The 20,814-nt window shown below is 48.9% G+C and overlaps 12 non-coding genes and 15 pseudogenes across 12 annotated transcripts; all 27 read left to right on the forward strand.

The window, feature by feature from the left end:
• The first annotated feature begins 9,282 nt into the window (after positions 1–9,282).
• On the forward strand, positions 9,283–9,401 carry LOC135602192 (5S ribosomal RNA; annotated as a pseudogene).
• Positions 9,402–9,751: 350 nt separating this feature from the next.
• Positions 9,752–9,870, forward strand: LOC135603526 (5S ribosomal RNA; annotated as a pseudogene).
• Positions 9,871–10,217: 347 nt separating this feature from the next.
• On the forward strand, positions 10,218–10,336 carry LOC135601249 (5S ribosomal RNA). The gene has a single exon (XR_010483548.1). It is a non-coding gene; the product is annotated as a 5S ribosomal RNA (ribosomal RNA).
• Positions 10,337–10,686: 350 nt separating this feature from the next.
• LOC135603065 (5S ribosomal RNA) lies at positions 10,687–10,805 on the forward strand (annotated as a pseudogene).
• A 350-nt stretch (positions 10,806–11,155) lies between these two features.
• Positions 11,156–11,274, forward strand: LOC135601207 (5S ribosomal RNA). The gene has a single exon (XR_010483507.1). It is a non-coding gene; the product is annotated as a 5S ribosomal RNA (ribosomal RNA).
• A 148-nt stretch (positions 11,275–11,422) lies between these two features.
• LOC135601209 (5S ribosomal RNA) lies at positions 11,423–11,541 on the forward strand. The gene has a single exon (XR_010483509.1). It is a non-coding gene; the product is annotated as a 5S ribosomal RNA (ribosomal RNA).
• Positions 11,542–11,891: 350 nt separating this feature from the next.
• Positions 11,892–12,010, forward strand: LOC135601494 (5S ribosomal RNA). Its single transcript, XR_010483786.1, has one exon. It is a non-coding gene; the product is annotated as a 5S ribosomal RNA (ribosomal RNA).
• Positions 12,011–12,360: 350 nt separating this feature from the next.
• On the forward strand, positions 12,361–12,479 carry LOC135603078 (5S ribosomal RNA; annotated as a pseudogene).
• A 148-nt stretch (positions 12,480–12,627) lies between these two features.
• LOC135601210 (5S ribosomal RNA) lies at positions 12,628–12,746 on the forward strand. Its single transcript, XR_010483510.1, has one exon. It is a non-coding gene; the product is annotated as a 5S ribosomal RNA (ribosomal RNA).
• Positions 12,747–13,096: 350 nt separating this feature from the next.
• LOC135601495 (5S ribosomal RNA) lies at positions 13,097–13,215 on the forward strand. Its single transcript, XR_010483787.1, has one exon. It is a non-coding gene; the product is annotated as a 5S ribosomal RNA (ribosomal RNA).
• A 350-nt stretch (positions 13,216–13,565) lies between these two features.
• Positions 13,566–13,684, forward strand: LOC135602299 (5S ribosomal RNA; annotated as a pseudogene).
• Positions 13,685–14,034: 350 nt separating this feature from the next.
• On the forward strand, positions 14,035–14,153 carry LOC135604357 (5S ribosomal RNA; annotated as a pseudogene).
• Positions 14,154–14,301: 148 nt separating this feature from the next.
• On the forward strand, positions 14,302–14,420 carry LOC135601211 (5S ribosomal RNA). The gene has a single exon (XR_010483511.1). It is a non-coding gene; the product is annotated as a 5S ribosomal RNA (ribosomal RNA).
• Positions 14,421–14,770: 350 nt separating this feature from the next.
• LOC135602663 (5S ribosomal RNA) lies at positions 14,771–14,889 on the forward strand (annotated as a pseudogene).
• A 350-nt stretch (positions 14,890–15,239) lies between these two features.
• LOC135603079 (5S ribosomal RNA) lies at positions 15,240–15,358 on the forward strand (annotated as a pseudogene).
• Positions 15,359–15,506: 148 nt separating this feature from the next.
• LOC135601212 (5S ribosomal RNA) lies at positions 15,507–15,625 on the forward strand. Its single transcript, XR_010483512.1, has one exon. It is a non-coding gene; the product is annotated as a 5S ribosomal RNA (ribosomal RNA).
• Positions 15,626–15,975: 350 nt separating this feature from the next.
• Positions 15,976–16,094, forward strand: LOC135603114 (5S ribosomal RNA; annotated as a pseudogene).
• A 350-nt stretch (positions 16,095–16,444) lies between these two features.
• Positions 16,445–16,563, forward strand: LOC135602121 (5S ribosomal RNA; annotated as a pseudogene).
• A 350-nt stretch (positions 16,564–16,913) lies between these two features.
• On the forward strand, positions 16,914–17,032 carry LOC135600262 (5S ribosomal RNA). The gene has a single exon (XR_010482588.1). It is a non-coding gene; the product is annotated as a 5S ribosomal RNA (ribosomal RNA).
• Positions 17,033–17,382: 350 nt separating this feature from the next.
• Positions 17,383–17,501, forward strand: LOC135602199 (5S ribosomal RNA; annotated as a pseudogene).
• Positions 17,502–17,851: 350 nt separating this feature from the next.
• LOC135601537 (5S ribosomal RNA) lies at positions 17,852–17,970 on the forward strand. The gene has a single exon (XR_010483828.1). It is a non-coding gene; the product is annotated as a 5S ribosomal RNA (ribosomal RNA).
• A 350-nt stretch (positions 17,971–18,320) lies between these two features.
• Positions 18,321–18,439, forward strand: LOC135603936 (5S ribosomal RNA; annotated as a pseudogene).
• A 350-nt stretch (positions 18,440–18,789) lies between these two features.
• Positions 18,790–18,908, forward strand: LOC135600423 (5S ribosomal RNA). Its single transcript, XR_010482745.1, has one exon. It is a non-coding gene; the product is annotated as a 5S ribosomal RNA (ribosomal RNA).
• A 350-nt stretch (positions 18,909–19,258) lies between these two features.
• Positions 19,259–19,377, forward strand: LOC135602153 (5S ribosomal RNA; annotated as a pseudogene).
• Positions 19,378–19,726: 349 nt separating this feature from the next.
• LOC135602124 (5S ribosomal RNA) lies at positions 19,727–19,845 on the forward strand (annotated as a pseudogene).
• Positions 19,846–20,195: 350 nt separating this feature from the next.
• Positions 20,196–20,314, forward strand: LOC135600022 (5S ribosomal RNA). The gene has a single exon (XR_010482356.1). It is a non-coding gene; the product is annotated as a 5S ribosomal RNA (ribosomal RNA).
• Positions 20,315–20,664: 350 nt separating this feature from the next.
• Positions 20,665–20,783, forward strand: LOC135602613 (5S ribosomal RNA; annotated as a pseudogene).
• Positions 20,784–20,814: the final 31 nt, after the last annotated feature.

A 20,814-nucleotide genomic window follows, 5' to 3' on the forward strand; every position in this document is an offset into this window, starting at 1 on the left:
AACCTGGTTTGGTACTCCTGAATGGTGGAGGTTTGTCGGATCTTTGCTAGTTGTTTGTCAATATTCTCGTAATCGATTGGTCTAAAGCGAATCAGCAGTCCTTCTTTGAATTGTCGCCATGAAAGGACTCCATAAGTATGTTCAAACCAGTCAAACCACTGTATAGCATCCCCTTCAAGATATATAGCTGCAATTTTCACCATAGATACATCCGCGATTTTGTGGTACCGAAAATATCGCTCCGCGCGCGAGATCCAACCAATCGGGTCTCCTTCTTCCCATCTAGGGAAGTCCACTCTCATGCATGGATAGTTGGGGTTGGTCATAGAGCTTCCCCTCTCTTGGAAGTCATATCTTTGGGGTTGGTGTGATTGGGCAAAGCTCTCCTTGATATGATTTCTTCGGGCTTAGTGGTCGGCCCAATCTGAGTTCGGTAAAGAGCATCCGAATCTTATCCTCCATTCGCGCCTCCAAGGCTTCGAATTTAGCATCGATTGCCTCCTTAGATGCCATAGTATATGCCTCCAAATCTATGATGTTAAGATCTCTCTTTTGTTGTCAGGTTAAAGGCATGTATAGGTTGAGAGAAGTGATGGTCGAAAGGGTTGGTGGATCGGTGGATGTAGGCTACGATTTAGGCTTGTTTTGTGGCTGTTTTGGGTGCAGTTTGTGGGTGTGGTTTGGTAGAGTTTTAGGGTTGTGGATGAAAGTTTTGGATCTGTGGTAGATGGTAGCAAAGGTTTGACAGAAATCCGTGGAAGTTGCAGCAAGTATGTGCTGTCTTGTAAGAGTAGAATTGTGTTAGAACCCTAACAGATTCTAAACTTGGGGTTGATCTCTTTAGGGGATCGGCCTCCTTGGAACTCTATAGGGGTTCCTCCCTCCAAGTTGCTGCTCAAAGGCTGCAGAAAAGATTCATCTATTACTTGAGAAAAGAGGAGGAATACATGGCTATTTATAGGGCTTCTAAACTCTAACTCCTAATAGGACTCCTACTTAAGACTCTTACTTCTAACCAACTCCTAATAGGACTCCTACTCAAGACTCCTATTCCCTTACAACTCCTAATTCTTCTCTAAGAAAAACCTCCTACATGAATGTCCCTCTCAATTAGGACTCTCCTAACTAGAGTCCTAACAGAATGTCCCTCTCAATTAGGACTCTCCTAGCTAGAGTCCTAACATTTTTACATGAATGTCCCTCTCAATTAGGACTCTCCAAGCTAGAGTCCTAACAGACCCGCCCTCTTCAAATCAGCCTTGTCCTCGAGGTTGATGATTCATGAATTCTGGGAATTTGATCTTCAAGTCGTCATAGTTCTCCCAAGTGGCATCTTCTTTTGGTAGGTTCGCCCACTGTATTAGCACTTCATTAGTGGGTCGTCGTCGTTGAGTCACGATCCGTCGATTAATAATGGCACTTGGCTGGGTCTGGAGTTCTCTTTGGGTAGTCATATTTGGTGGGTGGCTTTGGGCTGTCTCCAAGCACCTGTTTAAAACTTCCGGTTGGCTGTTGGTTTGTGGGTGATATGTCGTACTCTTTTTCAATTTAGTACCCTGCATATAGAATAACTTTGTCCAAAATCTGCTATTGAAGATGCAAGTAGAATTTGTCACAAGCACAATGCGTCCCTTATAGTGTAATTCTTTTGAGTCCCAATTGTAATGAGCCATGGGGCTTGGTGCTTCCTCCAATTTTTTTATAATCTTACTAGTATCTGAATCTTCTTGCCATTCCATCTTAATATCCTCAAGGAAGTCGCTGGTCGGAAGTGAAACGGTCGAAACTTCAACTTGCTCGGGTAGCTGCGAAAGCGCATCTGCAAGAACATTCTCTTTCCCCTTTTTGTAAGTTATTTCAAAATCAAATCCAAGAAGTTTTGTTACCCATTTTTGCTGCTCGGGGGAAGATATCTTCTGTTCCAAGAGATATTTTAGGCTTTTATGGTCGGTCTTGATTTGAAAGTATCGCCTGATCAAGTACAATCTCCACCTCGTTGCTGCGCGCACAATGGCGAGCATCTCCTTATCATATGTTGACATATTTTGATCGGAGGGAGATAATGTCTTGCTAGTGTATGCGAGTGGTCGACCATCTTGCATGAGAATGGCTCCAATTCTGACTCCAGATGTGTCGGCCTCAATAATGAAGGGTCGGTTGAAATCTGGTAGTGTTAGCACCGGCGTCGTCGTCATGGCTGCCTTAAGTTTGTCGAAGGCAGCGGAGGCTCTGTCCAACCATTGGAAGACATTTTTTTCTAGTAAGGAAGTAAGTGGTGCACTGATCTTTCCATAGTTTTTCACGAACTTGCGGTAGTAGCCTGTTAAACCCAGAAAGCCATGTAGCAATTTTATGTTTCTCGAGGTCGGCCAGTTTTGCATTGCTCCAATTTTGAAGGGGTCCACTGCCACACCTTCCTCTGATATGATATGCCCAAGATATTCCACCTTTTGTTGAAGAAAGCAAAAATTTGTGGTTGTTGTGTGTTCAAAAGGTGGTTTTCCGTATGTCTTCTTTGCATGCTCGTATTTGATGATACCCGGATCAAAGGTCCAGCTTTGTAAAGATTTGTGCTCCCTTTCATCTAGCAATTCATCTACTATTGGAATAAAGTATTTGTCCTTGATGATTATGCCATTGAGGGCTCGGTAATCAACACATATTCGCCTTGTTCCGTCCTTCTTGCATACAAGTAGCACCGGCGAAGAGTAGAGGTTGGAACTTGGCCGAATAACTCCTGTTTCGAGCATCTCTTTTATAATCCTTTCTATTTCATCTTTCTGGAGATGTGGATACTGATATGGCTGAGCATTTGCTGAAGATTTGCCTGGAAGAATCATTATACAATGATCATGCCGACAGGTAAGATGTAGGTTGCGCGGTTCGTCAAATATATTTGAAAATTCAGCAAGCAAAGGAAGTAGATTTGGATCTTCAAATTCTGTTGGCTCTCCCTTAGTTTGCTGCTCAAGTTGTACCAAAAAGCCGCTGCATGCTTTATGCAAAACATTCTCCATTTGTTGTGTGCAAATCGTTGTTATGTCGCCCCCACGTTTCCCGTGCAATGTCACCTGTTTCTCCTTACTGTAAAATTTCATAATTAGTTTCATAAAATTCCAGGAAATATCACATAATGTCGTCAACCATTTAATTCTGAGCATGGCCTCATGATTGTTAAGAGGGAGAAGGAAGAAATCTGCAATTATCTCTTGGTCCTGCAGCAATAGTTTCTCCTGCAAGCGCCTATGATCACAATTCAAAATCCGTCCGTCGGTGACCTTAACATCAAACCTGCAGCGATTCTCGATAGGTAATGATATCCGAACAGCAAGCTTACTATTTAGGAAGTTAGTAGTACTGCCCGTGTCGATGAGAACAGTGATTGGTTGTTGTTTGAGAAGGCCTCCAATTTTCATCGTTTGCGGGTTTGAGTAGTTAGCTAGTGTATGTACCGTAACTTCTGTCGGTTTTGGCTCTTCTTCTGCATCTTCTTCTTCATGTTCAAAGCTCTCTTTTGGATGTTCAATGACCTCTTCTTCTATCGGTTCAATCATAAGAAGTCCTCCTTTACTACAGCGATGCTCACGGCTCCACGGCTCGTCACAATGCCAACATAACCCCTTCGCATATCGCTCCCGAAGCTCTTCTCCTGTTAACCTCTTTGGTGCAGGGACTTGGTCAACAGTAGGGGGGGCTGAGGGCTTCAATATTACTGGTTGAGGAGTGACCCTAGTCCTCCGAGCTTCATGGTTCAATTGCTCCTCTTGATGTCGTGCGAAAGAGATGGCTGCCATAAGCGTGTACGGTTGTCGCGCTTTAACTTCTCCTCGGATCTCCGGCTTCAAGCCCTCAATGAAGGTCCTCAATAGCTGTTTTTGAGACCAATCATGATTTTGATTAGATAACCTTTCAAACCTGGTTTGGTACTCCTGAATGGTGGAGGTTTGTCGGATCTTTGCTAGTTGTTCGTCTATATTCTCGTAATCGGTTGGTCTGAAGCGAATCAGCAGTTCTTCTTTGAATTGTCGCCATGAAAGGACTCCATAAGTATGTTCAAACCAGTCAAACCACTGAATAGCATCCCCTTCAAGATGTATAGCTGCAATTTTCACCATAGATACATCCGCGGTTTTGTGGTACCGAAAATATCGCTCCGCGTGCGAAATCCAACCAATCGGGTCTCCTTCTTCCCATCTAGGGAAGTCCACTCTCATGCATGGATAGTTGGGGTTGGTCATAGAGCTTCCCCTCTCTTGGAAGTCATCTCTTTGGGCTTGGTGTGATTGGGCAAAGCTCTCTCCTTGATATGATTTCTTCGGGCTTAGTGGTCGGCCCAATCTGAGTTCGGTAAAGAGCGTCCGAATCTTATCCTCCATTCGCGCCTCCAAGGCTTCGAATTTAGCATTGATTGCCTCCTTAGATGCCATAGTATATGGCCCCAAATCAATGATGTTAAGATCTCTCTTTTGCTGTTGGGTTAAAGGCATGTATAGGTTGAGAGAAGTGATGGTCGAAAGTGTTCGTGGATTGGTGGATGTAGGCTACGGTTTAGGCTTGTTTTGTGGCTGTTTTGGGTGCAGTTTGAGGGTGTGGTTTGGTAGAGTTTTAGGGTTATGGATGAAAGTTTTGGATCTGTGGTAGATGGTAGCAAAGGTTTGACAGAAATCCGTGGAAGTTGCAGCAAGTATGTGCTGTCTTGTAAGAGTAGAATTGTCGTCGAAGAAACAACGGTTTCTCGACGTAATTTTCACCAAAAACTTAAGAGAATTGAGGAGGGAATTGATAGCAAAATCACAGTTTATATGACAGCAAGGATATCTAATTTAATCAAGAAAATTTCGGCAGCATAACAGCAAAGAAATTGGTGCAAGTTGCAATTGCAGAATTATCGTCGAAAAATTTCAGCGGGTTACGATGAAAATTTGCAGCAACATAAAATCGTTTTTAGAGATGAATTTCTTAATAGATCAATCTTAGATGGAAGCCAAGATGATATATGAAGTCTATAAGAAATTTCATTCAAAAAAGATTGCAAATAGATGGGTTAAGGCAACGATATGCAGCTGAAATTTTCTGCAGCATAGATTTTCAAGTGCAGCAGATTGGACATAAAAGATCAGTAGTTTATATTGAGAATTTTTCGATGAAACCAAAGGGAAATCTACTGTTTGGAAGTGTCAAAGATGTCATAAAAATTTCGTAGAAATTTGGAAAGAAAAAGCACAGTAGCAAGATCAAACAGATGGTGCTATGCGGCTTGAATTCTGCAATTCAAGTGCAGCAGATTGGACATAAAAGATCAGTAGTTTATATTGAGAATTTTTTGATGAAACCAAAGGGAAATCCACTATTAGGAAGTGTCAAAGATGTCATAAAAATTTCGTAGAAATTTGGATAGAAAAAGCACAGTAGCAAGATCAAACAGATGGTGCTATGCGGCTTGAATTCTGCAATTCAAGTGCAGCAGATTGGACATAAAAGATCAGTAGTTTATATTGAGAATTTTTTGATGAAACCAAAGGGAAATCCACTGTTAAGAAGTGTCAAAGATGTCATAAAAATTTCGTAGAAATTTGGATAGAAAAAGCACAGTAGGAAGATCAAACAGATAGTGCTATGTGGCTGGAATTCTGCAATGTATCTTTCGTCGTAGAGATGAAAACTTTGTGACGAAAAGTTTATGCAGCAATATAGGAACGATTTTTTTTTTTTTGGATTTTCGAATAAGGATAACTAAATTGCAGCAGTAGTAAGGTAGGAAACCAGAACCTGTTGCAATTCACGGGGAGATCAAAGGATGATCCGTGGTGATGGAGATGATGGCGGAATTCGGTGACGATCTTTTAAGCAATTGTGGGAATTGCTTTGGATGGTTGTGGAGGATTGATGGATGGCTGTGAAAGTGCAGCGAGACGCCAAGAACGCTGCTCTGATACCAGGTGTTAGAACCCTAACAGATTCTAAACTTGGGGTTGATCTCTTTAGGGGATCGGCCTCCTTGGAACTCTATAGGGGTTCCTCCCTCCAAGTTGCTGCTCAAAGGCTGCAGAAAAGATTCATCTATTACTTGAGAAAAGAGGAGGAATACATGGCTATTTATAGGGCTTCTAAACCCTAACTCCTAATAGGACTCCTACTTAAGACTCTTACTTCTAACCAACTCCTAATAGGACTCCTACTCAAGACTCCTATTCCCTTACAACTCCTAATTCTTCTCTAAGAAAAACCTCCTACATGAATGTCCCTCTCAATTAGGACTCTCCTAACTAGAGTCCTAACAGAATGTCCCTCTCAATTAGGACTCTCCTAGCTAGAGTCCTAATATTTTTACATGAATGTCCCTCTCAATTAGGACTCTCCAAGCTAGAGTCCTAACAAATTGTCGTCGAAGAAACAACGATTTCTCGACGTAATTTCCACCAAAAACATGAGAAAATTGAGGAGGAAATTGATAGCAAAGTCACAGTTTATATGACAGCAAGGATATCTAATTTAATCAAGAAAATTTCGGCAGTATAACAGCAAGGAAATTGTTGCAAGTTGCAATTGCAGAATTATAGTCAAAAAATTTCAGCGGGATACGATGAAAATTTGCAGCAACATAAAATCGTTTGTAGAGATGAATTTCTTAATAGATCAATCTTAGATGGAAGCCAAGATGATCTATGAAGTGTATAAGAAATTTCATTCAAAAAAGATTCCAAATAGATGGGTTAAGGCAACGATATGCAGCTGAAATTTTCTGCAGCATAGATTTTCAAGTGTAGCAGATTGGACATAAAATATCAAGAGTTTATATTGAGAATTTTTCGATGAAACCAAAGGGAAATCCACTGTTAGGAAGTGTCAAAGATGTCATAAAAAATTCGTAGAAATTTGGATAGAAAAAGTACAGTAGCAAGATCAAACAGATGGTGCTATGCGGCTTGAATTCTGCAATTCAAGTGCAGCAGATTGGACATAAAAGATCAGTAGTTTATATTGAGAATTTTTTGATGAAACGAAAGGAAAATCCACTGTTAGGAAGTGTCAAAGATGTCATAAAAATTTCGTAGAAATTTGGATAGAAAAAGCATAGTAGCAAGATCAAACAGATGGTGTTATGCGGTTGGAATTCTACAATGTATCTTTCGTCGTAGAGATTAAAACTTTGTGACGAAAAGTTTATGCAGCAATATAGAAACAATTTTTTTTTTTTGGATTTTCGAATAAGGATAACTAAATTGCAGCAGCAGTAAGGCAGGAAACCAAAACCTGTTGCAATTCACGGGGAGATCAAAGGATGATCCGCGGTGGTGGAGATGATGGCGGAATTAGATGATGATCTTTTAAGCAATTGTGGGAATTGCTTTGGATGGTTGTAGAGGGTTGATAGATGGCTGTGGAAGGGCAGCGAGATGCCAAGAACGCTGCTCTGATACCAGGTGATAGAACCCTTGCAGATTCTAAACTTGGGGTTGATCTCTTTAGGGGATCGGCCTCCTTGGAACTCTATAGGGGTTCCTCCCTCCAAGTTGCTGCTCAAAGGCTGCAGAAAAGATTCATCTATTTCTTATGAAAAGAGGAGGAATACATGACTATTTATAGGGCTTCTAAACCCTAACTCCTTATAGGACTCCTACTTCTAACCAACTCCTAATAGGACTCCTACTTAAGACTCATATTTCTTTACAACTCCTAATTCTTAAGACTCCTATTCCTTTACAACTCCTAATTCTTCTCTAAGAAACAACCTCCTACATGAATGCCCCTTTCAATTAGGACTCTCCTAGCTAGAGTCCTAACAAAATGTCCCTCTCAATTAGGACTCTCCTAGCTAGTCCTAACAGTTTTACATGAATGTCCCTCTCAATTAGGACTCTCCAAGCTAGAGTCCTAACAGTCTCCTCCTTCTGTTCTTCAAGTTTTTGAGTTGTAAAGTGAGGAGAGAAAGGTCTTTAAAGGTTGTCTCCTGAGCCTGTCAAAAGGAGAGAAACTGTAAAAGGGCAGTTGGCCTTCGCCTATTGAAGGAAGGCCTCTAGTTGACGTCGGTGACCTCGTCGGTGGAGGAAGCCAAAAGTGGAGTAGGTCAAGATTGACCGAACCACTCTAAATCTCTGGTTTACGTTTATTTTGAGCACTTTATCATTACTGCAAACCTCCTTCATAACTACTACTTTCTGCGCTTTTACGAACAAGTTCTAAGTGCTGTTCCTTCAGAATCTGCATTCAGACGTAAATCGGTATTTTCGTACATTGCAGTTTACGTTTACGTTTTGATTCTGCAAAACTGTCTTCTACGCATTCACGAACAAGTTTCTAAGTGCTAATCTATCCGAATATGCTTTCAGACATAAACTAGTGTTTTCGTATGATATTTACATTGCAGTTTACGTTTACGCCTTGATTCTGCAAAACTGTCTTGTGCGCTTTTACGAACGAGTTTCTAAAGTTCAGGTCCTTTTGAAACTGCGTCTAGACGTAAAATTGCGTTTAGACGTAAAACTGCTCAAACTGTATTTAGACGTTTTAAATGTAAACTGAGTTTAGACGTAAATCTGCGTTTAGACGTAAATCTGCCTTTAGACGTAAAACTACGTTAAGACGTAAACTACGTTTAAACGTAAAACTGCGTTTTAGACATAAACTGAGTTTGGACGTAAATCTGCGTTTAGACGTAAATCTGCGTTTAGACGTAAATCTGCGTTTAGACGTAAAACTGCGTTTAGACGCAAACTGCATTTAAACGTAAATTATGTATAGACGTAAACTACGTTTAGACGTAAACTGTACTTAGTCATAAGTTATCTTTGAGTCGGCTTTTGCTTCAAAACTGATTTTTATCGAACGAACGCAGCTTTTGTTTTTAATCGCTAAAAGATTTCCGCTGCACTAATTCACCCCCCCCTCTTAGTGCTCTCGATCCTAACAGGAAGTCCTCGTGTTGCACTCCTTTTTGCATCCCGGGATATTAAACATCTCCCGTAGAGCTCTGAGACGATTGTTTTGGGGTTGGAAATTTGCTGTGACCGCTACGCAGTCAGTATCGAGGGGCTCGGAGAGAGCTTTTCGGATTGGGGTCGCAATAGCGATTCCGAGATCATTCTAGAAAGTGCCGATGGTTTCAGCATGTGCTTGCCATGACCGATACCAAGTCGTCGGGCTAGGGCTTGGAGAGAGCTTACAATAAGGATTTTGTGAACGTTCGAGAAAGCGACGACGGTTTCGTGACGGGCAAGAGGCCCCGGACATTGATGCGCTGACCGCGACGTGCACATAGGCGAGGGACGAAGCACGCGAAACGGGTGTGATAATGCCAGCACTAAATCACTAGATCCCATCAAAACACCGAAGTTAAGCGTGCTTGGGCCAGAGTAGTACTACGATGGGTGACCCTCTGGGAAGTCCTCGTGTTGCACTCCTTTTTGCATCCCGGGATACGAAACATCTCCCGTAGAGCTCCGAGACGATTGTTTTGGGGCTGGAAATTTGCTGTAACCGCTACGCAGTCAGTATCGAGGGGCTCGGAGAGAGCTTTCCGGATTGGGGTCGCAATAGCAATTCCGAGATCGTTCTAGAAAGTGCCGATGGTTTCGGCACGTGCTTGTCGTGATCGATACGCGGTCGTCGGGCTAGGGCTCGGAGAGAGCTTGCAATAGGAATTTCGTGAACGTTCGAGAAAGCGCCGACGGTTTCGTGACGGGCAAGAGGCTCCGGATGTTGATGCGCCGACCGCGACGTGCACATAGGCGAGGGACGAAGCTCGCGAAACGGGTGCGATAATGGCAGCACTACATCACCGGATCCCATCAAAACACCGAAGTTAAGCGTGCTTGGGCCAGAGTAGTACTACGATGGGTGAACCCCTGGGAAGTCCTCGTGTTGCACTCCTTTTTGCATCCCGAGATACGAAACATCTCCCGTAGAGCTCCGAGACGATTGTTTTGGGGTTGGAAATTTGCTGTGACCGCTACGCAGTCAGTATCGAGGGGCTCGGAGAGAGCTTTTCGGATTGGGGTCGCAATAGCGATTCCGAGATCGTTCTAGAAAGTGCCGATGGTTTCGGCACGTGCTTGCCATGACCGATACTTCGTCGGGCTAGGGCTCGGAGAGAGCTTACAATAGGGATTTCGTGAACGTTCGAGAAAGCGACGACGGTTTCGTGACGGGCAAGAGGCCCCGGACATTGATGCGCTGACCGCGACGTGCACATAGGCGAGGGACGAAGCACGCGAAACGGGTGTGATAATGCCAGCACTAAATCACCAGATCCCATCAAAACACCGAAGTTAAGCGTGCTTGGGCCAGAGTAGTACTACGATGGGTGACCCCCTGGGAAGTCCTCGTGTTGCACTCCTTTTTGCATCCCGGGATACGAAACATCTCCCGTAGAGCTCCGAGACGATTGTTTTGGGGCTGGAAATTTGCTGTAACCGCTACGCAGTCAGTATCGAGGGGCTCGGAGAGAGCTTTCCGGATTGGGGTCGCAATAGCGATTCCGAGATCATTCTAGAAAGTGCCGATGGTTTCGGCACGTGCTTGTCGTGATCGATACGCGGTCGTCGGGCTAGGGCTCGGAGAGAGCTTGTAATAGGAATTTCGTGAACGTTCGAGAAAGCGCCGACGTTTTCGTGACGGGCAAGAGGCTCCGGACGTTGATGCGCCGACCGCGACGTGCACATAGGCGAGGGACGAAGCTCGCGAAACGGGTGCGATAATGGCAGCACTAAATCACCGGATCCCATCAAAACACCGAAGTTAAGCGTGCTTGGGCCAGAGTAGTACTACGATGGGTGAACCCCTGGGAAGTCCTCGTGTTGCACTCCTTTTTGCATCCCGAGATACGAAACATCTCCCGTAGAGCTCCGAGACGATTGTTTTGGGGTTGGAAATTTGCTGTGACCGCTACGCAGTCAGTATCGAGGGGCTCGGAGAGAGCTTTCCGGATTGGGGTCGCAATAGCGATTCCGAGATCGTTATAGAAAGTGCCGATGGTTTCGGCACGTGCTTACCGTGATCGATACGCAGTCGTCGGGCTAGGGCTCGGAGAGAGCTTGCAATAGGGATTTCGTGAACGTTCGAGAAAGCGACGACGGTTTCGTGACGGAAAAGTGGCTCCGGACGTTGATGCGCCGACCGCGACGTGGTCATAGGCGAGGGACGAAGCACGCGAAACGGGTGTGATAATGCCAGCACTAAATCACCAGATCCCATCAAAACACCGAAGTTAAGCGTGCTTGGGCTTGAGTAGTACTACGATGGGTGACCCCCTGGGAAGTCCTCGTGTTGCACTCCTTTTTGCATCCCGTGATACGAAACATCTCCCGTAGAGCTCCGAGACGATTGTTTTGGGGCTGGAAATTTGCTGTGACGGGCAAGAGGCTCCGGACGTTGATGCGCCGACCGCGACGTGCACATAGGCGAGGGACGAAGCACGCGAAATGGGTGTGATAATGCCAGCACTAAATCACCAGATCCCATCAAAACACCGAAGTTAAGCGTGCTTGGGCTTGAGTAGTACTACGATGGGTGACCCCCTGGGAAGTCCTCGTGTTGCACTCCATTTTGCATCCCGTGATACGAAACATCTCCCGTAGAGCTCCGAGATGATTGTTTTGGGGCTGGAAATTTGCTGTGACCGCTACGCAGTCAGTATCGAGGGGCTCGGAGAGAGCTTTCCGGATTGGGGTCGCAATAGCGATTTTGAGATCGTTCTAGAAAGTGCCGATGGTTTCGGCACGTGCTTGCCGTGATCGATACGCAGTCGTCGGGCTAGGGCTCGGAGAGAGCTTGCAATAGGAATTTCGTGAACGTTCGAGAAAGCGCCGACGGTTTCGTGACGGGCAAGAGGCTCCGGACGTTGATGCGCCGACCGCGACGTGCACATAGGCGAGGGACGAAGCTCGCGAAACGGGTGCGATAATGGCAGCACTAAATCACCGGATCCCATCAAAACACCGAAGTTAAGCGTGCTTGGGCCAGAGTAGTACTACGATGGGTGACCCCCTGGGAAGTCCTCGTGTTGCACTCCTTTTTGCATCCCGGGATACGAAACATCTCCCGTAGAGCTCCGAGACGATTGTTTTGGGGTTGGAAATTTGCTGTGACCGCTACGCAGTCAGTATCGAGGGGCTCGGAGAGAGCTTTCCGGATTGGGGTCGCAATAGCGATTCCGAGATCGTTCTAGAAAGTGCCGATGGTTTCGACACGTGCTTGCCGTGATCGATACGCAGTCGTCGGGCTAGGGCTCGGAGAGAGCTTGCAATAGGGATTTCGTGAACGTTCGAGAAAGCGATGACGGTTTCGTGACGGGCAAGAGGCTCCGAACATTGATGCGCCGACCGCGACGTGGTCATAGGCGAGGGACGAAGCACGCGAAACGGGTGTGAGAATGCCAGCACTAAATCACCAGATCCCATCAAAACATCGAAGTTAAGCGTGCTTGGGCCAGAGTAGTACTACGATGGGTGACCCCCTGGGAAGTCCTCGTGTTGCACTCCTTTTTGCATCCCGGGATACGAAACATCTCCCGTAGAGCTCCGAGACGATTGTTTTGGGGCTGGAAATTTGCTGTGACGGGCAAGAGGCTCCGGACGTTGATGCGCCGACCGCGACGTGCACATAGGCGAGGGACGAAGCACGCGAAACGGGTGTGATAATGCCAGCACTAAATCACCAGATCCCATCAAAACACCGAAGTTAAGCGTGCTTGGGCTTGAGTAGTACTACGATGGGTGACCCCCTGGGAAGTCCTCGTGTTGCACTCCTTTTTGCATCCCGTGATACGAAACATCTCCCGTAGAGCTCCGAGATGATTGTTTTGGGGCTGGAAATTTGCTGTGACCGCTACGCAGTCAGTATCGAGGGGCTCGGAGAGAGCTTTCCGGATTGGGGTCGCAATAGCGATTTTGAGATCGTTCTAGAAAGTGCCGATGGTTTCGGCACGTGCTTGCCGTGATCGATACGCAGTCGTCGGGCTAGGGCTCGGAGAGAGCTTGCAATAGGAATTTCGTGAACGTTCGAGAAAGCGCCGACGGTTTCGTGAGGGGCAAGAGGCTCCGGACGTTGATGCGCCGACCGCGACGTGCACATAGGCGAGGGACGAAGCTCGCGAAACGGGTGCGATAATGGCAGCACTAAATCACCGGATCCCATCAAAACACCGAAGTTAAGCGTGCTTGGGCCAGAGTAGTACTACGATGGGTGACCCCCTGGGAAGTCCTCGTGTTGCACTCCTTTTTGCATCCCGGGATACAAAACATCTCCCGTAGAGCACCGAGACGATTGTTTTGGAGTTGGAAATTTGCTGTGACCGCTACGCAGTCAGTATCGAGGGGCGCGGAGAGCGCTTTCCGGATTGGGGTCGCAATAGCGATTCCGAGATCGTTCTAGAAAGTGCCGATGGTTTCGGCACGTGCTTGCCATGACCGATACGCAGTCGTTGGGCTAGGGCTCGGAGAGAGCTTGCAATAGGGATTTCGTGAATGTTCGAGAAAGCGACGACGGTTTCTTGACGGGCAAGAGGCTCCGGACATTGATGCGCCGACCGCGACGTGGTCATACGCGAGGGACGAAGCACGCGAAACGGGTGTGATAATGCCAGCACTAAATCACCAGATCCCATCAAAACACCGAAGTTAAGCGTGCTTGGGCCAGAGTAGTACTACGATGGGTGACCCCATGGGAAGTCCTCGTGCTGCACTCCTTTTTGCATCCCGGGATACGAAACATCTCCCGTAGAGCTCCGAGACGATTGTTTTGGGGTTGGAAATTTGCTATGACCGCTACGCAGTCAGTATCGAGGGGCTCGGAGAGAGCTTTCCGGATTGGGGTCGCAATAGCGATTCTGAGATCGTTATAGAAAGTGCCGATGGTTTCGGCACGTGCTTACCGTGATCGATACGCAGTCGTCGGGCTAGGGCTCGGAGAGAGCTTGCAATAGGGATTTCGTGAACGTTCGAGAAAGCGACGACGGTTTCGTGACGGACAAGTGGCTCCGGACGTTGATGCGCCGACCGCGACGTGGTCATAGGCGAGGGACGAAGCACGCGAAACGGGTGTGATAATGCCAGCAATAAATCACCAGATCCCTTCAAAACACCGAAGTGAAGCGTGCTTGAGCTTGAGTAGTACTACGATGGGTGACCCCCTGGGAAGTCCTCGTGTTGCACTCCTTTTTGCATCCCGTGATACGAAACATCTCCCGTAGAGCTCCGAGACGATTGTTTTGGGGCTAGAAATTTGCAGTGACGGGCAAGAGGCTCCGGACGTTGATGCGCCGACCGCGACGTGCACATAGGCGAGGGACGAAGCACGCGAAACGGGTGTGATAATGCCAGCACTAAATCACCAGATCCCATCAAAACACCGAAGTTAAGCGTGCTTGGGCTTGAGTAGTACTACGATGGGTGACCCCCTGGGAAGTCCTCGTGTTGCACTCCTTTTTGCATCCCGTGATACGAAACATCTCCCGTAGAGCTCCGAGATGATTGTTTTGGGGCTGGAAATTTGCTGTGACCGCTACGCAGTCAGTATCGAGGGGCTCGGAGAGAGCTTTCCGGATTGGGGTCGCAATAGCGATTTTGAGATCGTTCTAGAAAGTGCCGATGGTTTCGGCACGTGCTTGCCGTGATCGATACGCAGTCGTCGGGCTAGGGCTCGGAGAGAGCTTGCAATAGGAATTTCGTGAACGTTCGAGAAAGCGCCGACGGTTTCGTGACGGGCAAGAGGCTTCGGACGTTGATGCGCCGACCGCGACGTGCACATAGGCGAGGGACGAAGCTCGCGAAACGGGTGCGATAATGGCAGCACTAAATCACCGGATCCCATCAAAACACCGAAGTTAAGCGTGCTTGGGCCAGAGTAGTTCTACGATGGGTGACCCCCTGGGAAGTCCTCGTGTTGCACTCCTTTTTGCATCCCGGGATACGAAACATCTCCCGTAGAGCTCCGAGACGATTGTTTTGGGGTTGGAAATTTGCTGTGACCGCTACGCAGTCAGTATCGAGGGGCTCGGAGAGAGCTTTCCGGATTGGGGTCGCAATAGCGATTCCGAGATCGTTCTAGAAAGTGCCGATGGTTTCGACACGTGCTTGCCGTGATCGATACGCAGTCGTCGGGCTAGGGCTCGGAGAGAGCTTGCAATAGGGATTTCGTGAACGATCGAGAAAGCGACGACGGTTTCGTGACGGGCAAGAGGCTCCGGACGTTGATGCGCCGACCGCGACGTGGTCATAGGCGAGGGACGAAGCACGCGAAACGGGTGTGAGAATGCCAGCACTAAATCACCAGATCCCATCAAAACATCGAAGTTAAGCGTGCTTGGGCCAGAGTAGTACTACGATGGGTGACCCCCTGGGAAGTCCTCGTGTTGCACTCCTTTTTGCATCCCGGGATACGAAACATCTCCCGTAGAGCTCCGAGACGATTGTTTTGGGGCTGGAAATTTGCTGTGACGGGCAAGAGGCTCCAGACGTTGATGCGCCGACCGCGACGTGCACATAGGCGAGGGACGAAGCACGCGAAACGGGTGTGATAATGCCAGCACTAAATCACCAGATCCCATCAAAACACCGAAGTTAAGCGTGCTTGGGCTTGAGTAGTACTACGATGGGTGACCCCCTGGGAAGTCCTCGTGTTGCACTCCTTTTTGCATCCCGTGATACGAAACATCTCCCGTAGAGCTCCGAGATGATTGTTTTGGGGCTGGAAATTTGCTGTGACCGCTACGCAGTCAGTATCGAGGGGCTCGGAGAGAGCTTTCCGGATTGGGGTCGCAATAGCGATTTTGAGATCGTTCTAGAAAGTGCCGATGGTTTCGGCACGTGCTTGCCGTGATCGATACGCAGTCGTCGGGCTAGGGCTCGGAGAGAGCTTGCAATAGGAATTTCGTGAACGTTCGAGAAAGCGCCGACGGTTTCGTGACGGGCAAGAGGCTCCGGACGTTGATGCGCCGACCGCGACGTGCACATAGGCGAGGGACGAAGCTCGTGAAACGGGTGCGATACTGGCAGCACTAAATCACCGGATCCCATCAAAACACCGAAGTTAAGCGTGCTTGGGCCAGAGTAGTACTACGATGGGTGACCCGCTGGGAAGTCCTCGTGTTGCACTCCTTTTTGCATCCCGGGATACAAAACATCTCCCGTAGAGCACCGAGACGATTGTTTTGGAGTTGGAAATTTGCTGTGACCGCTACGCACTCAGTATCGAGGGGCGCGGAGAGCGCTTTCCGGATTGGGGTCGCAATAGCGATTCCGAGATCGTTCTAGAAAGTGCCGATGGTTTCGGCACGTGCTTGCCATGTCCGATACGCAGTCGTTGGGCTAGGGCTCGGAGAGAGCTTGCAATAGGGATTTCGTGAACGTTCGAGAAAGCGACGACGGTTTCGTGACGGGCAAGAGGCTCCGGACATTGATGCGCCGACCGCGACGTGGTCATACGCGAGGGACGAAGCACGCGAAACGGGTGTGATAATGCCAGCACTAAATCACCAGATCCCATCAAAACACCGAAGTTAAGCGTGCTTGGGCCAGAGTAGTACTACGATGGGTGACCCCCTGGGAAGTCCTCGTGCTGCACTCCTTTTTGCATCCCGGGATACGAAACATCTCCCGTAGAGCTCCGAGACGATTGTTTTGGGGTTGGAAATTTGCTGTGACCGCTACGCAGTCAGTATCGAGGGGCTCGGAGAGAGCTTTCCGGATTGGGGTCGCAATAGCGATTCCGAGATCGTTCTAGAAAGTGCCGATGGTTTCGGCACGCGCTTGCCGTGACCGATACGTAGTCGTCGGGCTAGGGCTCGGAGAGAGCTTGCAATAGGGATTTCGTGAACGTTCAAGAAAGCGCCGACGGTTTCGTGACGGGCAAGAGGCTCCGGACGTTGGTATGCCGACCGCGACGTGCACATAGGCGAGGGACGAAGCACACGAAACGGGTGCGATAATGCCAGCACTAAATCACCGAATCCCATCAAAACTCCGAAGTTAAGCGTGCTTGGGCCAGAGTAGTACTACGATGGGTGACCCCTTGGGAAGTCCTCGTGTTGCACTCCTTTTTGCATCCCGTGATACAAAACATCTCCCGTAGAGCTCCGAGACGATATTTTTGGAGTTGGAAATTTGCTGTGACCGCTACGCAGTCAGTATCGAGGGGCGCGGAGAGCGCTTTCCGGATTGGGGTCGCAATAGCGATTCCGAGATCGTTCTAGAAAGTGCCGATGGTTTCGGCATGTGCTTGCCATGACCGATACGCAGTCGTTGGGCTAGGGCTCGGAGAGAGCTTGCAATAGGGATTTCGTGAACGTTCGAGATAGCGACGACGGTTTCGTGACGGGCAAGAGGCTCCGGACATTGATGCGCCGACCGCGACGTGGTCATACGCGAGGGACGAAGCACGCGAAACGGGTGTGATAATGCCAGCACTAAATCACCAGATCCCATCAAAACATCGAAGTTAAGCGTGCTTGGGCCAGAGTAGTACTACGATGGGTGACCCCCTGGGAAGTCCTCGTGTTGCACTCCTTTTTGCATCCCGGGATACTAAACATCTCCCGTAGAGCTCCGAGACGATTGTTTTGGGGCTGGAAATTTGCTGTGACCGCTACGCAGTTAGTATCGAGGGGCTCGGAGAGAGCTTTCCAGATTGGGGTCGCAATAGCGATTTCGAGATCGTTCTAGAAAGTGCCGATGGTTTCGGCACGTTCTTGCCATGACCGATACGCAGTCGTCGGGCTAGGGCTCGGAGAGAGCTTGCAATAGGGATTTCGTGAACGTTCGAGAAAGCGACGACGGTTTCGTGACGGGCAAGAGGCTCCGGACATTGATGCGCCGACCGCGACGTGCACATAGGCGAGGGACGAAGCACGCGAAACGGGTGTGATAATGCCAGCACTAAATCACCAGATCCCATCAAAACACCGAAGTTAAGCGTGCTTGGGCCAGAGTAGTACCACGATGGGTGACCCCCTGGGAAGTCCTCGTGTTGCACTCCTTTTTGCATCCCGGGATACGAAACATCTCCCGTAGAGCTCCGAGACGATTGTTTTGGGGTTGGAAATTTGCTGTGAACGCTACGCAGTCAGTATCGAGTGGTTCGGAGAGAGCTTTCCGGATTGGGGTCGCAATAGCGATTCCGAGATCGTTCTAGAAAGTGCCGATGGTTTCGGCACGTGCTTGCCGTGATCGATACGCAGTCATCGGTCTAGGGCTCGAAGAGAGCTTGCAATAGGGATTTCGTGAACGTTCGAGAAAGCGACGATGGTTTCGTGACGGGCAAGAGGCTCCGGACGATGATGCGCCGACCGCGACGTGGTCATACGCGGGGGACGAAGCACGCGAAACGGGTGTGATAATGCCAGCACTAAATCACCAAATCCCATCAAAACACCGAAGTTAAGCGTGCTTGGGCCAGAGTAGTACTACGAAGGGTGACCCCCAGGGAAGTCCTCGTGTTGCACTCCTTTTTGCATCCCAGGATACGAAACATCTCCCGTAGAGCTCCGAGACGATTGTTTTGGGGCTGGAAATTTGCTGTGACCGCTACGCAGTCAGTATCGAGGGGCTCGGAGAGAGCTTTCCGGATTGGGGTCGCTATAGCGATTCCGAGATCGTTCTAGAAAGTGCCGATGGTTTCGGCACGCGCTTGCCGTGACCGATACGTAGTCGTCGGGCTAGGGCTCGGAGAGAGCTTGCAATAGGGATTTCGTGAACGTTCGAGAAAGCGCCGACGGTTTCGTGACGGGCAAGAGGCTCCGTAGGTTGGTACGCCGACCGCGACGTGCACATAGGCGAGGGACGAAGCACGCGAAACGGGTGCGATAATGCCAGCACTAAATCACCGAATCCCATCAAAACTCCGAAGTTAAGTGTGCTTGGGCCAGAGTAGTACTACGATGGGTGACCCCCTGGGAAGTCCTCGTGTTGCACTCCTTTTTGCATCCCGGGAGACGAAACATCTCCCGTAGAGCTCCGAGACGATTGTTTTGGAGTTGGAAATTTGCTGTGACCGCTACGCAGTCAGTATCGAGGGGCGCAGAGAGCGCTTTCCGGATTGGGGTCGCAATAGCGATTCCGAGATCGTTCTAGAAAGTACCGATGGTTTCGGCACGTGCTTGCCATGACCGATACGCAGTCGTCGGGCTAGGGCTCGGAGAGAGCTTGCAATAGGGATTTCGTGAACGTTCGAGAAAGCGACGATGGTTTCGTGATGGGCAAGAGGCTTCGGACATTGATGCGCCGACCGTGACGTGGTCATACGCGAGGGACGAAGCACGCGAAACGGGTGTGATAATGCCAGCTCTAAATCACCAGATCCCATCAAAACACCGAAGTTAAGCGTGCTTGGGCCAGAGTAGTACTACGATGGGTGACCCCCTGGGAAGTCCTCGTGTTGCACTCCTTTTTGCATCCCGGGATACGAAACATCTCCCGTAAAGCTCCGAGATGATTGTTTTGGGCTGGAAATTTGCTGTGACCGCTACGCAGTCAGTATCGAGGGGCTCGGTGAGAGCTTTCCGGATTGGGGTCGCAATAGCGATTCCGAGATCATTCTAGAAAGTGCCGATGGTTTCGGCACGTGCTTGCCATGACCGATACGCAGTCGTCAGGCTAGGGCTCGGAGAGAGCTTGCAATAGGGATTTCGTGAACGTTCGAGAAAGCGACGACGGTTTCGTGACGGGCAAGAGGATCCGGACATTGATGCGCCGACCGCGACGTGCACATAGGCGAGGGACGAAGCACGCGAAACGGGTGTGATAATGCCAGCACTAAATCACCAGATCCCATCAAAACACCGAAGTTAAGCGTGCTTGGGCCAGAGTAGTACTACGAAGGGTGACCCCCTGGGAAGTCCTCGTGTTGCACTCCTTTTTGCATCCCGGGATACGAAACATCTCCCGTAGAGCACCGAGACGATTGTTTTGGGGCTGGAAATTTGCTGTGACCGCTACGCTGTCAGTATCGAGGGGCTCGGAGAGAGCTTTCCGGATTGGGGTCGCAATAGCGATTCCGAGATCGTTCTAGAAAGAGCCGATGGTTTCGGCACGCGCTTGCCGTGACCGATACGTAGTCGTCGGGCTAAGGCTCGGAGAGAGCTTGCAATAGGGATTTCGTGAACGTTCGAGAAAGCGCCGACGGTTTCGTGACGGACAAGAGGCTCCGGACGTTGGTACGCCGACCGCGACGTGCACATAGGCGAGGGACGAAGCACGCGAAACGGGTGCGATAATGCCAGCACTAAATCACCGAATCCCATCAAAACTCCGAAGTTAAGCGTGCTTGGGCCAGAGTAGTACTACGATGGGTGACCCCCTGGGAAGTCCTCGTGTTGCACTCCTTTTTGCATCCCGGGATACGAAACATCTCCCGTAGAGCTCCGAGACGATTGTTTTGGACTTGGAAATTTGCTGTGACCGCTACGCAGTCAGTATCGAGGGGCGCAGAGAGCGCTTTCCGGATTGGGGTCGCAATAGCGATTCCGAGATCGTTCTAGAAAGGGCCGATGGTTTCGGCACGTGCTTGCCATGACCGATACGCAGTCGTCGGGCTAGGGCTCGGAGAGAGCTTGCAATAGGGATTTCGTGAACGTTCGAGAAAGCGACGACGGTTTCGTGACGGGCAAGAGGCTCCGGACATTGATGCGCCGACCGCGACGTGGTCATAGGCGAGGGACGAAGCACGCGAAACGGGTGTGTTAATGCCAGCACTAAATCACCAGATCCCATCAAAACACCGAAGTTAAGCGTGCTTGGGCCAGAGTAGTACTACGATGGGTGACCCACTGGGAAGTCCTCGTGTTGCACTCCTTTTTGCATCCCGGGATATGAAACATCTCCC

Source organism: Musa acuminata, chromosome BXJ2-1 (assembly GCF_036884655.1).
Source record: "Musa acuminata AAA Group cultivar baxijiao chromosome BXJ2-1, Cavendish_Baxijiao_AAA, whole genome shotgun sequence".
NCBI lineage: Eukaryota > Viridiplantae > Streptophyta > Magnoliopsida > Zingiberales > Musaceae > Musa > Musa acuminata.